The sequence below is a fragment of the Balaenoptera borealis genome (assembly GCF_965194805.1).
Source record: "Balaenoptera borealis genome assembly, chromosome: 3".
Lineage (NCBI taxonomy): Eukaryota > Metazoa > Chordata > Mammalia > Artiodactyla > Balaenopteridae > Balaenoptera > Balaenoptera borealis.
The window spans coordinates 2,019,311-2,035,434 of NC_138866.1; the positions used below are offsets into that span (position 1 = coordinate 2,019,311).

The 16,124-nt window shown below is 40.4% G+C and overlaps 1 protein-coding gene and 1 long non-coding RNA gene across 4 annotated transcripts in view; both read left to right on the forward strand.

Moving 5' to 3' along the window:
• CDC42BPB (CDC42 binding protein kinase beta) overlaps positions 1 to 16,124 on the forward strand; it is a 111,852-nt gene that overhangs the window by 9,394 nt on the left and 86,334 nt on the right. The gene's annotated exons all lie outside the window — the stretch shown is intronic.
• On the forward strand, positions 9,900 to 11,403 carry LOC309626606. The gene is made up of 2 exons (XR_014243314.1): positions 9,900 to 10,002; positions 11,000 to 11,403. It is a non-coding gene; the product is annotated as an uncharacterized lncRNA (long non-coding RNA).

Here is a 16,124-nt window from a genome sequence, read left to right on the forward strand (position 1 = left end):
TATGGGAGGGCAAGTTTTTTTCTAGTAATTGTACAACACTGGAAGAGGGAGAAAGGAGAAGGGGTAAAAGGATGTGAAGAAGGGGGACTTGGGTGTGTTGAAAGCAGAAGAGTGGGTGCCTGAAAAGTGGTTGGAAGGAGGGCTGGGGAGGCACCCTGGGTGAGCATAGGCGTGAAGCAGGAGTGTGCCTGTATGGATAGGTAACGTGGCGATGTTTGAATTGGGTGTTTGTGACTCAGGGACCCGGTGTATAAACTTTATCTTTCTTGAAGTGACACAGAGCTGATTCTGTTTAACTGTAAAGCTTTTGGTATGTAGGAAGAAATCACCAATTTAAAATAAAGAGCAGAATAAGAAATGTTCTTGCCAGTCATGATTTTATAAAAACATAAAAAACAGAAATGAAATCCAAAGGTAAATAGACCTCCCTCTTTCCTTAAAAAACTAAAAATAGAACCACCATATGACCCAGCAATCCCACTACGGGGCATATACCCTGAGAAAACCGTGATTCAGAAAGATACATGTACCACAGTGTTCGTTGCAGCACTGTTTACAATAGCCAGGGCATGGAAGCAACCTAAGTGTCCATTGACAGATGAATGGATAAAGAAGATGTGGCACATATATACAATGGAATATTACTCAGCCATAAAAAGGAATGAAATTGAGTTATTTGTAGTGAGGTGGATGGACCTAGAGACTGTCATACAGAGTGAAGTAAGTCAGAGAGAGAAGAACAAATACCTTAGGCTAACGCATATATATGGAATTTTAAAAAGCGGTACTGATGAACCTAGTGGCAGGGCAAGAATAAAAACGCAGACGTAGAGAACGGACTTGAGGGCATGGGGGCGGGGGGGGGAGGGGAAGCTGGGATGAAGTGAGAGAGTAGCACTGACATATATACACTACCAAATGTAAAATAGCTAGCTAGTGGGAAGCTGCTGCAGAGCACTGGGAGATCAGCTCCGTGCTTTGTGACCACCTAGAGGGACAGGATAGGGAGGGTGGGAGGGAGGCTCAAGAGGGAGGGGATATGGGGATATATGTATACATATATATAGCTGATTCATTTTGCTGTACACTAGAAACTGACACAACATCGTAAAGCATTTATACTAAAAAAACGTTAAGGAAACCTAAGCACTCAAAAAAAAAAAACAAAAAAAAACCCAAAGGTAAATAGACCTCCCTTACCAGGACACCCAAACTACATTTTAAGGCTGTTGCTCTCTTGTACTTTACCCCTGTTCGTGTGAAAGAATTGAATTAGAAACATTGAGTTTCTCTGATTTTGTTTAAAAAATTTAAATCAGAGGGCTAAATTGATTTTTAACATTATTTTAAACTTGAAATAGCATTTATATTGATTCTTCATTATTGAGAAAGATGTTGGTTTCATAATTAATGGGTTTGCAGCAATCCTTAAAAAATAATTTTGCAGCTCAGATTTGTTTCTTTTTTAACCCTAAGTATTTGGAATCAGATTGTTGAAAACTCTTTAAGTATATTAACAAATTACCTTTTTGATGTACCTTTAAATGAATCTGAGAAAATGTGATGAAACATTGCTTTCAAATATGTAGGATATATTGTCTAACTAGCAGCACTTTGGGAAGTTACTAAGAATGCTCTATTTCCAGTTTCACCAGTTAAGGTGTCAAGGGTAGCATTTATATTAGACTGTATTAGGACAAAAATGTTTCTCAAAACCTAAGGCATTATTATGGTTTTATGTAATCAAAGTGATAAGCCAGGATATATTTCTTGTACAAGTATATAATTATTTTTTAAAAAGCAAGATTTCTGTTTATGAAGTTTTGATAATCCTTGTGAAATACGTTAAGAGGGATATTGAACAGAAACTGGATGTCTATCAACAACGTGAGAGAAACTTAAATCGAATTACACAGCTAACTGATTAAGTTTAGTGAAAAAGAAAGGTTTCTCTGCCATTTACAATTACCAAATGATTTCTTTTCTTTTTTCTTTTCTTTCTTTTTTTGTAAGAGTTTTGAGATGTAATCCACATGCAATTTACCTATTTAAATTGTAGAGTTCAGTAGTTTTAGTATTTCATAGAGTTGTGCAGCTATTTATTTCCACTTTCATCACCTTAAAAAGAAATCCTAAACCCTTTAGCTATCAGTCCCAACTCCTTCCTTCCCTCACCAGCCCCAAGCAGCCACTAATCTAGTTTCATTATATATTTGCATATTCTGGACATTTCCTATAAATGGAATTATATAATATGTGGTCTTTTGTGATTGGGTTCTTTTCACTTAGCGTAATGTTTTCAAAGATATATCTGTATTTCATTCCTTTTTATTGCTGAATAATATTCTGTTACATGGATAGTCCATATTTTGTTTACCCGTTCATCAGTTGATGGACATTTGGGTTGTGTCTACCTTTGAGCTATTTTGAATAATGTTGCTATGAACGTTAATGTACAAGGTTTTATGTGGACATATGTTGTCATTTCTCTTGATTGTATACCTGGGAGTGGAATTGCTAGGTCATTTGGTAACTCTATGCTTAGCATTTTGAAGAACTGCCAGATTGTTTTCCATAACAACCATCCCAGTTCACATTCCCACCAGCAGCAGTAGGGTTCCAGTTTCTCCTCATCCTCACCAATGCTTGTTATTATTTGTCTTTTTTGTTCTAACCATCCTAGTGTGTGTGTGAAGTGGTATCTCATTGTGGTTTTGATTTGCTTTTGCCTAAAGGCTAATGATGAGCATCTTGTTTATTGTTTATTGGCCATTTTTATATGTTCTTTGGAGAAATGTCTATTCAAGTCCCTTGCTCGTTTTTTTTAATTGTGTTAAAAAATAAATACAATTGTTTATTTTGTTGAGTTGTGAGAGTTCTTTATATATTCTGGATACAAATCCTTCATTAGACGTGTGATTTGCAGATATTTTCTCCTATACCGTAGGTTGTCATTTCGATTTCTTAATGGTTTCCTTTGAAGCACAAGTTACTAATTTTGATGAAATCCAATTGAACTTTTCTTTTGTTGCTTTTGGTGTCATATGTAAGAATCCATTGCTAAATCCAGGGTCACAAAGATTTATATCTGTGTTTTCTTCTAAGAATTTTATAGTTTTAGCTTTTACATTTAGGTTGTTGATCCATTTTGAATCATTTTTTATATTAGGTGTGAGACGGGCGTTCAAATTCATTCTTTTGCATGTGGCTATCCTATTGTCCCAGCACCATTTGTTGAAGAGACTGTGTTTTTCCCATTGAATAGTTTTGGCACCCTTGTCAAAATCAACTTACCATAAACATATGGTCTTATTTCTGGGCTCTCAGTTCTCTTCTGTTGATGTATATGCCTATTTTTATGTCACTACCACACTCTCTTGATTACTGTTGCTTTGTAGTAAGTTTTGAAATCGGGAAGTTTGAGCCCTCCAACTTTGTTCTTTTTCAAGATTGTTTTGGCTATTCTGGGTTCCTTGAATTTCCATATGAATTTTAGGATCAATGTGTCAATTTCTATAAAGAAGCCCTCTGGGATTCTGATAGGGATTGCGTTGAATCTGTAGATCAATTTGGGGAGTATTGCCATCTTAACAATATTAAGTCTGCCTATCTATAAACACAATATGTCTTTCCATTTATTTAGATCTCTGAATTTTGTTTTCAAAAATATTTTGTAGTTTTCAGAGTTTAACTTGTTTTTACTTTTTTACTGTGGTGAAGTACATATGACATAAAATGTGCCATTTTAACTTTTTGAGTGATCATTTAGTTGCATTAATTCCATTCACAATGCAAAGTGTAAGATTTTTACTTATTTTGTTAAATTATTTCCAAGTTTGTCTCTTTTTAAATGCTACTGCAAGTGGAATTGTTTTCTTAATCTCATTTTTGGATTGTTCATTGCAAATTTATACAGATACAATTTTTTTATAGTGATTCTGTATCCTGCAAAATTGTTTAACTTGTTAGTTCTAATGATTTTTTAGTGGATTTCTTAGGATTTTTGTGTACAAAATCATGTCACCCATGAATAGAGGTAGTTTTGTTTCTTCCTTTCCCATTTGGATGCCTTTTATTTATTTTTGTTGCCTAATTGTCCTGGCTAGAACCTCTAGTACAGTGTGGAATAGAAGTGGCAAGCGTGGGCATTTTGTCTTATTCCTCATCTTAGGGAGAAAGCGTCTAAATCTTTCACCAGTAAGTATGCTGTTAGCTGTGAGTTTTCATAGATGCCCTTTATTAGGTTTATTAGGTTGAGGAAGTTCCCTTCTATTCCTAGTTTGTTACAGAGTATTTTTGTCATGAAAGTTTATTGGATTTTATCAGCTGCTTTTTTGCATCTGTGGAGATAATCATGTGGCTTTTGTTTCTTATTCTGTTGCTATGGTGTATTACGTTTAATTGATTTTTGTATGTTGAATCAACCTTACATTCCTGGGATAAATCCCACTTGGTCACGGTGTACAATTCTTTTTCTGTGTTACTTCATTTGGTTTGCTAGTATTTTGTTGAAGATTTTTGCATCTATATTCATAAGAGATAATTGGTCTGGAGTGTTTTTCTTTCCTCATATGTCTTTGTCAGGTTTTGGTATCAGGATAATACTGGCCTTATAGAATGAGTTAGGAAGGGTTCTCTCTTACATTTTTTGAGAGTTTGTGAAAAATTAATATTTGATTCTTCCCATGTTTGATAAAAGTCACCTATGAAGCCATCTGGGCCTTTTAATTATTTTATTTTAGTTTTTGGCTTCTCTTTGTTGTGGAACATAGGCTCTAGGCATGCGGGCTCAGTCACTGTGGCTCGCAGGCTCTAGAGCGCAGGCTCAGTAGTTGTGGCGCACGGGCTTAGTTGCTCCACGGTATGTGGGATCTTCCCGGACCAGGGCTCAAATCCATGTCCCTGGCATTGGCAGGCGGATTCTTAATCACTGCGCCACCAGGGAAGTCCCTGGGCTTTCTTTGTGGTTAGTTTTTTGATTACTAATTCAGTCTCTGTAGTTATTATAGATCTGTTCACATTTTCTGTTTCTTCTTGAGTTAATTTGGTAGTTTTTGTCTTTTTAGGAATTTGTCCATTTCATTGAGGTTAATTTGTTGGCATACAGTTGTTTGTAGTATTTCTTAATCCTTTTATTTCTGTAGGATCTGTAGTAGTGTCCCCTCTTTCATTTCAGTTCTAGCAATTTGAGTCTCTCTTTTTTTTTTTTTCTTGACCAACTTTAAAATGGTTAAAATGGCAAATTTTACGTTATATATATTTTATCTCAACAAAAAAGTAATTGCAAGTAAAGGTAATTGAAATCCATCCATGTCGTTGAGTGTAAGTAACTATAGCTCATTCTTTCTGGTTGCTGTATAGTAGTCCAGTGAATTCGTTTCCCACAGTTTATCCATTCATTCAGATGGACATCTGGGTTGTCCAGTTTGGGGCTGTTAATGAAGAGTGATGCTGCCAGAAATTGTTTTGGTTTTTAAAATTCTCCAGAAAGAATGAATGATTTTTCTAAATCTAGTGCCTCTCTCCAAACGTTGAATTCTATAATAGTTTGTGGAGGGTGGTCACAGATGGTCCAAGTCACAGTTCTTTGTAGCTTAGGATTGTCCCTCATACCAAGTATTAAAAATATCAGAACCTATATCACAGAACTTATATTTGGCTAGTGCTATTTTTATTTTAAATAATGTTAAAATTATAAGAATAATGTATGCTTGCGATTTAATGAATTCAGGCAGTACAGAAGGGTATGTCATAGAGGTTAAAAGTCTTCTTCCCCTTAGTTGTATTATAATTTTTTTACTTCTTTTTAAATTTTAGAGCATCTTCTAGAATTTCCATTAAAATTGAATATTGATTTGAAAGATTTTTTTAACATCAAAATATATTTCTATTTATAGTCATTTAAAATTTTTCATAAGAAATTAATGTTAGAATATGGTTATTACATATATCAAGAGGATTGTGATTTTTGTCTTTGATAGACTATTAATTTTTATTGTTTATATTAATATACATAATGCTGTTGAATCATTCATACATTGCCAGGATAAAGCACACTTAGCCATGGCATTTTATTCTCTAACTGCACAGTCAAACCTGTTGTATTCATGTTTTGTTTATTAATTGAAGAGGAGTCTGTAGTTAGTGGTTTTAACTTTTGTATGTTGTCTTTGGAATATTTTGGTATCAGAATTATGCTAAGAAATAAGATTTTTTATGAAAAATTATAAAGCTTTCAGTCTTGTGTTCAAGAAAATTTTTACAGAGTGAAGAACTATCTGAATACAGTGACTTTCAGTGGGGGATATTCTTAGACAACTTTCAAACTTAGTATTCTGTTGGGTTTTCTGTCTCTTTTGGTTGATTTTATAATTAATATTCCTTAAGAAACACCATTCATTTTATCATTAACCTTTGGTTTATTAACATGGAATTGTATATGAAATAATTTAACTACTTTTATTTCTTTTATGCCTGTGGCTACATCATTTTTAGTTTTCTCTCAGTAGTTAATTAGGGGGCGTTACCAATGTTATGTTGTCAAAGTTTATAGCATTTATGTTATGTTGTGACTTACAGTGAAGTCTTTTTCATTCTGTCTAAGTTGGTTGTAAGAATTGGAAACTAATGACTAGAATGTATAATAATTTTAGGTATGTAACTGTTATTCACTGTAAAACCCAATTGTGTGACTGGACCCCGCGAGAAGGCACCTATGCTGTGCCTTGAGCAGGAGAGTCGTCCAGATGTTAGCGCTGAAGAGCCCCTGGACTTTCTTCCTAACTTCCTTTGCTGCTTCTGGGCATACTTAGCTGCCACCGTTTCTTATTGCTCACGTCACTGTTTCTTGGATTCTTTTATTTTGTCAGTGAAATGGACAAATTCCTAAAAAGACAAAAACTACCAAATTGACTCAGTGATTTGCTAGAGTCTTTTCATGGTGGGGGGATATATATATATATATATTCTTTTTTTTTTAATTTATTTTTTAAATTTATTATTTACTTTTGGCTGCATTGGGTCTTCATTGCTGCGTGCAGGCTTTCTCTAGTTGCGGCGAGTGAGGGCTACTCTTCTTTGCGGTGCACGGGCTTCTCATTGAGGTGGCTTCTCTTGTTGCGGAGCACAGGCTCTAGGCATACGGGCCTCAGTAGTTGTGGCTGGCGGGCTCTAGAGCGCAGGCTCAGTAGTTGTGGCACACAGGCTTAGTTGCTTCGCGGCATGTGGGATCTTCCCGGACCAGGGATCGAACCCGTGTCCCCTGCATTGGCAGGCGGATTCTCAACCACTGTGCCACCCGGGAAGCCCCGAAATGTCTCCCTCTTGAAAAAGATATTGCTTCATGATCATGGTGAGGTGCTGGGTAGAAGTTGGCTGTAATTTTCTCTTTCTGAGGATACTAATTAGAATTTTTAAAAGTGTTCTCCCTGATTTATGTTTCCTGTGGGGTCACTTCTTTGTTCACCTTGGAACTTTTCCTCTTAATGATTTTCCTTCAAATACTGGTAATTCTTGGTTGTTCTTTTTATCGTGGATTATTTAGAAAACTTCCCTAAAAATGATATAGAATTACTAGTTGTCCCTACTGAGTGGTGATGTTTTTGAGTACTGCTAGATCCTTAGTCCGTCAGATTTTATTATTTATTTATTTTTATTTTTTAAATTGAGGTATAGTTGTTTTACAATGTTGTATTAGTTTCTACTGTACAGCGAAGTGGAGTTCCCTGTGCTATACAGCAGGTTCTTATTAGTTATTTTATACATATTAGTGTATATATGTCAATCCCAGTCTCCCAATTCATCCTACCTCTCACCCCCTCCATCAGATTTTATAGTTTTTCCTCTCTGGTAGCATTTTCATAACGATTGGTTTGTAATATAAACAAAGCTTCATTTTGTAAGGAAAAAAAAAGCTTTAAAAATTCACACCATTCTTAATATCTATTTCACAGCACCACCCACATCCCTTTTCTTATGGCTTATTTCTTCCCTACTACAGTAATTATTGTGAATTGTATTGCAAGTTTAACGATGCTAAAAATATTACATTTATTATTTGCGAAAAATATTCTCCAGTAAAATGAACTTTAAATGTTTTTTTAAAATAAAGTTTGGTGTGGAGAAATTTAACTGTTGTTTTCCACTTTTCCCATGGTATTCTCTTTTCTTCAAAGTGAAAGAGAGTCCTCAGGTCAACATTTGGCAGTTAGAGCATTATTACCTAGACCTTCCGAAAGTAGAGCCCAGGGTACGCGCTGCTGCACCGGCGTTAACCAGGACAGGGTCTGTAGAGATCTGTTACGCCGAATACTGAAGCCGTTAGTCATGGCAGCTTTGCAGAGTTTGTACGAAATGTTTACCAGCTCATAAAACTTTTATGACCCAGAAGGAATGCCAGCAATAAAACAAATGAATTCATAACAGATAAACTGGGCGTGTAGCTGATTTTCATGCCCAGATATGCTTCCAGTGAGGAAAACTGCCGTGTGGTTTGTGACAAGAGCTTGTGGAGATTGGATTCTTTCTGTTTGGATTTCAGTTGATTTGAGTATTTGTAAAAGGAAACTCATTTGTCAAAAACTTCTAGCCTAATATCCCTTGTCATGCCTTCACTGTCCATTTAGATATGAAATAGTCGAGGACCCCATGTTTGAAAATGTCATTGTTCCTTTTTTGGAATGGCTTGAATTTTTCACATGTTGGTATTCTTTGTTTTCGTGATTAGTGTAATAAAAGTGATAGCAATTGGTATTATCTTCTAAGTCCATTAAAAAATTTATTATAGGAATCTCAATGAGAGAATAGAATATTGAACCCCTCCTCCTTTCTGCGGAGCCCACGTGTCTGATTCAGCCCACCTGCCCGCTCCCGGCATTTTATGACAATTTGAAGAGTTGATTAATGTCTTGCTAGTATCCTTCCCTTTTCCCCACACTTCATATTGGTTTGTTCAGCTTTTTCTTATAAATTTCTTAGAACTTTGTATTTTAATATTCCCTACTATTTCCCTGTTATATTAGGGAAATTAGCATCTTTTCTATATTCTATGTTTGATAGTTTTTCTTAGTTTGTCTTTTGTCAGAACTCGCTGGTGTTTTGTTCTGAGTTTATTACTGCAAGTTGAAGTGGAGGGTGTCGGGGTCTGAGGTCTCCAGTGCCGTCCCCCCTTCCGGTGCCAGGTGCCCCCCTTCCTGTGCCAGATTCCCCCTCTTCCTGTGCCGGATTCTGCCCCCTCTTCCTGTGCCGGGTGCCCCTCTTCCTGTGTGGGATGGCGGGTAGGCTAGGCTCTGTCACCAGCGTCCTTAGGCAGCCAGTGAGCACTGCCTGGCGTGGAGCTGGAGAAAATGCTGGGTGGCCAGAGTTCAGAGCGGCTTCCTCTGTCTGGAGAAATGAGAGGCCTCGGTGACGTGAGCTGGTCGGGCGCGTTTGATCTGGTCGCAGAGCAGGTGGAGGTTTGCTGGGTGGAGGGCGTGGCTGGACGGTGCTGAGGAGTTGCGTGGAGGGTGCGGGCTGGGAGTGGGGAGCCCGAGGCTGGGAAGGTGGGTCAGAGCCCGAAGAAGGGGCGAGGAGCATCCTCAGAGGGTAGAAGCCACCCGGGGGGGAAGGAGGTACAGACAGCTGTGCAGCCGTGTGACAGGCGGCCCACCCCCCGCCGGCCTTTCCTGAGTGACCGGTGGGGTTATGGAAGAGGCGGTGACGCTGCACACCGTGGCACACAACTCCAGCCGCCCCTTCGCCCGTCCTGTCTCCTAAAGACACGTTCTGGTAGCTGCTCCGGTGCCCACGCGGGCCTTCCCGGTCACCTTCTCGCACCTTCGCTTAACCCCCCACCCTTGGTCACGCCAGCGCAGGCCCCTCCGCGCGGCCCGCACCCGGGGCACCCGGGATTCCGGAGGGCTGTGCGGGGCAGGCCAGGGCCCGGCTGGAGATGATGGTGGGCGGGGCTCTGGGGTAGCCTGCTGTGCCCCCTGCCCACCCTGCCGCTCAGCGTCCTCCGTGCCGGTGAGGTGCTCCCCTTCCCCGTCCCGCCGCAGAGTTCCAGGGCCTCTAGGTGTGAGAAGGCTGGTCCCATAGGGAAGCCACAGTGATTCTCAGCGTCTCCTCTTAAACTGGGGTTCGCACGGTCAGGGTCAGGGTGGGACGAGCCCTCGAGGCTGGTTGGGAGGTTGTGAGTGTCATCTGCACTGGAGGATGTGATGGCTCCCAGTGGGGGACGGGGACGGCGTTCCGAGACCGAGCAGGGGGACGAGGGAAGTGAGAGGTGCGGGGTTGCCTCTAGGGTCCTTCGTGTCAGAAACGGCCACGCTGCCCAGGACGTGGGGAAGGGGTCCTTGCTGACTTCAAGGCCAGAAGCTCATCTAGGTGCTTGTTCAGCTTGGATGACCAGCACGGTGCTCCAAGAGACACGCTGGGCTCGTAGCATCTATCTTAGATATTTTGTAAAGTATAAGGCAGGTCTTAAATATAGCATAACAGTTGTTTGCTGGAGACACTTTGGAATTGACATTGCTGAGGACTCAGTTTTTAAAATATGATCTTAAGCTTTTGGTTTTTTAATTGGACTTCAGAAAAAGTAGTTTATGCTTGGCTGTGTCTGACAGTGAAGCCGTACCCTCTGGTGCATCCAGCTCTGAAAAGCCAACCTGCCGACAGGCCAAACAAAGGCTGTGCCCTTGAAATGTTAGGAGAGCCAAACAGCTTCCTGCTGAGAGCACTGGGGCCGGGGGTGGGGGGGGGTGTGCAGATTCAGTTCACTCAGAATCACCAGACATTCTGGAGAAGTGTGATTTTTTTTTTTTAATCAAATAACACTTGTAATATAAATCTTTCATTTTACTGAAGGATTGCTTAAGGAGAAAGCTATTTTGATTGGTTCTTATAGTGTGCAAAGGTAGACTTCACAAAGCTAGATGTCCTGTTTTGAAATGTTAGCATTTGCCAACCTTTCAGTAAAATTGTATTGATTTACGGGAAGCTTTTGTCATTTGTTTGTTTTCAGCTTGTCTCATCTCTGGCCGTCTAGTGAGAAGAGGACCGGCTTACCAATGGCTAGATGAAACCGGAGTGACGCTTTAAAAAGTCTTATATACAAACGGCTTCCTTCCTACTTTTTAACTTATTTTGTGAACGGTGAGCCGAAGATAGAAGATACAGGAGGACATTTAACCTTCTCTAGTGTCTGGATTATTTTCCTTTGTGTTTCATTTCCTTTACGCTGACATTTTATTAGTGAAAAAATACAAAGCAGAGGGCTTGTTCGCTTACTTTTTAAAAAGTACCTCAGAAATGCACATGGGTTCAGTTGGATAATGTGATGTACCACTTAATGTGGAGAGTGTGGCATCCAGCCTTGGACATATCTAATTGTTGATGTTCAAATAAACAGCACATACAATGAGTGAAGCCATTTTTGTCACATCTAAAGTGCTTCTCCAACAACTTTATAAGCTTCTTTAACAAAAAACAAAACCACACAACTCGGTTCTTCTGTACATTTATGAGCATTTTGAAAAGGCTTGGTTTCCACCTTAGTCTTGCAGGGCGAGGGCTTTGAAACTGCTCGAGCACCCGGAAGCGCAGGCCCATCTGGGGCTGAGGTGGGTGACAGCTGCTCAGAGGTCAAAGCCGCCCTCCTGTCAGGGCCGAGGCAGGCACAGAGGCCGGCTGCTCCTTATTTCCCCCTTTTGGAAGGGAAGTGAGTGCATCACTCTGAGGGCAGCTTGCCTGGTTCTTTTCTCTGGCTCAGAAGCAGTTGCCTTGAAAGTAGGTTAAATATTGGAGTTGCTGTGTGGCTTGCTGTTGCCGTTCTGAATATTCTTATTCTCCTTCACGTCTGGCCACTGGGGGCTGCAGTCTAGCATTTCTTTGTAGCCTCAGATGTCTGACATAGGAGTAGGTTCTAGAAGATTCATGTAATTTCATTAGAAACACATCCTTCCAGAGACATTTATTCCTTGGGCAAAAATACAGAGCTAGTCACTGAATATGGTAAAGCTTGAGTGAATTTTGAATAAGAGAAGATCACCCATGAAAAGGGTTACTTTTAAACCCCCTCCCCCCGCCCCCTTTTTTTAAACACCTTATATGTCAACCATCCAGTTCAGAGACATTGTCAGATCGGACTTGGGTCATTCAGTATTTGGCTCTGGGCAATCATTATGAACACTGATGAAAATGGTTTACGTACAGAAGGTTTAGGAGCTTGAATAGGACTCTACTGGTCTCTGGACGTGTGCTAGAATTTTTTTTGCAGCCCTGACATAAGTTCGTTTTTCTCTTGTTTTCAGTTGAATGAGTGTAAAAGTAAATAACAATCCCATTAACCAAGAATTCCACGCACTTGTGTTCAGATAAAAGAGTCCAGCTCCATATGTACGGGTCATGAGCATGGAATATAATGAAGGTCATGAGATGATGCTGAAAAATGCTTCTTGGAAGCAATAGATTTTGTTTTATTCAAACCAGGTCAGTGTTGGAGTGCTCTCGGAGGGCGGGCCTGTGAGGTCAGCATCCTCAGGGCCTGGCAGGGAGTGGCCCTTCGCAAAGCGCTGTGGCCGTGAGGAGCAGCCTGGGCGGTGCGGTAGGGGCCGGGCCGGGGCCGGGCTCGAGGCAGCAAGGGAGGCAAGGCCTGTGTCCCCGGAGAGGGCCAGGTGCTGGCACCTGCCTGAGCACGGGCTGACCCTGGGAAAAGGAATCGAGGTGGGGGGAGCACGGTGAGTCTTCTGTGATGGGCATGTGATCACACACGATTATAATGGCTCCACGTCTGGATACAGGGAGCTCGTGGTTTATGTCCAGGTCTCATGTAATCTTCCCCATAACCGTCAGTGCTGGGATTATCCCTGATTTACCAGTGAGGAAACCAGGGCTCAGATCAGGGATCTTGCAACACCAGTGGGGCAGCTGGGTCTAACTCAAGTGCCTGCTCTCAGCCACTGTGTCTGCTTCATTTCAGTAACTTCTTTAAATATCCCTAATACCTGTTGAGTAAATGAATGAATGAGTCATGAACCCAAGCAGGCTCTGTTGTGACCCCCTTGTCCCCCTGTGTAGAACTCCTTCCCCACTAGTAAGCACTGCTGTGACCCCTATCACAGATTAGTTAATGCCTGTTTTTTTTAAGTTTGTTATTTTTTTAAGTGTATACAGTTCAGTAATTTTTAGTATATTCAGAGTTGTACAACCATCACCACTATCTAATTCTAGAGCATTTTCATCACCCCTAAAAAAACCCTATCCCCGTTACTAGCCACTCCCCATTCCCCCCTGCCCCCAGCTCCCGGCAGCCACTAACCTACTTTCTGTCTCTATGGGTTTGCCTGTTCTGGGCATTTCATGTAAATGGAATCGTAAAATATGTGGTCTTTGTGACTGGCTTCTTTGACTTAGCATAATGTTTGTAAGATTCACCAGTGCCTTTTTATGGCTTAATAATAGTCCATTGCATGGATAGACCACATTTTGTTTATCCATAAATCCAGTTAAAGACATAGAAAAACAATTTTTTCCTTGTGATGAGATAAAGAGGTACATACTTTCAGTTACGAAATAAACGAGTCACAGCTTTGAAACGTGCAGTGTGGGGCATACAGTCAGTAATTATGTATCCTAAGAATTTTCATCACAAGGAAAAAGACATTTTTTTAAATTTCTTTAATGTTGTGTCTATAGGAGATGATGGGGGCTCACTAACCCTATTGTGGTCCTCGTTTCACAGTATGTGTAAGTCAGGGCACTGTGCTGTGCACCTTAACACTACATGGTGCTGTGTGTCAGTGATAGCTCAGTAGACAGGAGAGATTTAGAAAAGGCTGTATTCTCCGAGCAACCTTCACTTCTCCCATGCAGCAGCGTGCTAATGCTCTATGGGTCATGTTGTGCAGGACGTCCCTGGTGCTTATTTGTCTCACAACTGGAAGCAAGCATTTTTAGTTTTGATGAAGTCTAACTTAATTAAAACGTTCTTTCTTGCTTATGCTTTTGGTTTCATATTTAAGAATTCATTGCCTAATCCAAGGTCATAAAGATTTATACCTGTGTTTTCTTCTACGAGGTTTATAGTTTTAGCGCTTACTTTTTGGTCTTTGATCCATTTTGAGTTCATCGTCGTCTGTGGTCTGAGGTTGGAGTCCAGTTGTTCTTTGGCTTGTGGTTGTCCCATTTGTCCCAGCACTGTTGGTTGAAGAGACTGTTCTTTCCCCTTTGAGTTTTCGTGGAGTTGTGTCTGGTTTTGAGTTTCATACAATGAAATCAAGAATATTTTGTGTATGATTTCTTGAGCTTCCTGCTCTGTCCTTGAGGTGCATCAGCGTTGTGTGTAGCGCTGGGTCATTCTTTTTTTGTTGATGAGTAGAATCTCATTGCAGGAATACCACAGATTTCTCTCCATTCCCCTGTTAGTGAACATCTGGGTTGCTATCAGTTTTTGAGGGTTATAAGTAAAGCTGTTATGAACATTCTTCTGTCTTTTTGGTAGGTGTAACTGGGTTGTAGGGTATGTTCGCTTAAGAGATACAGACACAAATGGGGGCATGGAAGGGCGATAAATCAAATATTCTGTTTAGAGGATAGTGAAAGAATTGTTTGCTTGGATTACCAGTTTTCAAAGAATTTGAGTGCTACAGTTCACCTTTAACTAAAATGATACTGGCTACCATTGACCGTTAGTTCCTCAGAAGGTGTACTAATCATGAAATTAAAAGCAGCTGTTATTTTCCTGTGCAGAAAGAAAACCAGGCTTTTCTGAATTCGCAGCAATGGCACACAAAATTTTGATAAAATATTGCCGACTTGATGATGATTAAGAACAAGAAGAAGAATAAGTGGAGTTAATTTTTTCCCTTGTTTTTTAAAATTGAAATTTTTTAATTTTATGAGAAATGTGAAGTCACATATGTGGAAATAAAGATAAATAACAAGGGAATAAAAATACCAAGCATTTATATGAACTTGGGCTTTGTGTTTTCTCAGTTTGCTTATTTATCAAAAGCAGGTAATATCTACCCTGTAGGTTTTAGAAACTTAGATGACATTCCTGACACATATGTAGATGCTCAGAAAGTGGTGATAATTTTATCAAATAATTGGGGTGGAAAAGAGAGTAAAAGACAAATGTAAAGTATTAAGTCAAGATCCTGTCTTCTTAGGTTTCCTAAATTGAACCGTGGCACAAGTTTGATTTAATCATAACAGAATGTTGGTGAATATTTTCGCTTGCTAAAAATTCCTCCAAATTACTGACTACTGAAAATAAGTTGCCTTCCTTTGAATGTACTAATTTGCTGATGACTTGCAAACTTCTTACTTTCTTATTTTACTCTCCCCACTCCCTTCTTAGTTGCCATTTCCTTCCTAGATGCCGTTTTTATCAGTGTCCTTTGTTAAAAGCCTCGGGACCAGTGTCTTCTAGGAATGTGCCAGCAAGGTCAGACTTGCGAGTCAGGGGCCAGGAAGAGTAAATGAGGCCTCACTCTGTTACAGGATTCCAGGGGCGAAGCGTTGAGCTCCTTTTTGCCCCTCAGCCTCAATCCAACAGGCCTTGTAAATCTGAGGCATTCTCGGAGGAAGAGTTGTAGACGTCCCCTTCCTTGCCGCTGCTCACGCCCTCCTTCTTGCCCCCGTGGGTCACAGCCCAGTTGTAAGTGTGTGGGAGGGGGTCCCCGGGTCTGGCTTTGTGCTGGGAAGGGGTGAGGAACTCAGGGATTTCTCTTCCTGCTCTGCACCGCAGCTAAGCTCATTTCCCGACCCCTCTTCCTGGTGACGGCCTAGTCCTCCAAGGGCGTCCCCGTCTCAGCGCTGGGTGTGTGCAGGGTCCTGCCCAGCTGACTTGCAGGGCGTCATCTGTAACCACAGAATGCGCTGTGTACTGCTTTTTGTCTTTAAAGTAACTCAGAATGCTGAGGGTGAAACTGGTCATTTACTGAGTTTCCTAGATATCTATTTACTTAACAAGTAAGATTTGGAATTATAAAACCATCTCTAGATGGCTGTGTTACTGTATTGCTGAACTAGCAAAAAGCCATACTCTGAAATCGTAGATAGTTTTAAATACTTCAGTTTGGCATGTTGTGAAATCTGTGTATTATCAAAGTATATATGTGTATAATCCCAGTAGTTGACTTGAT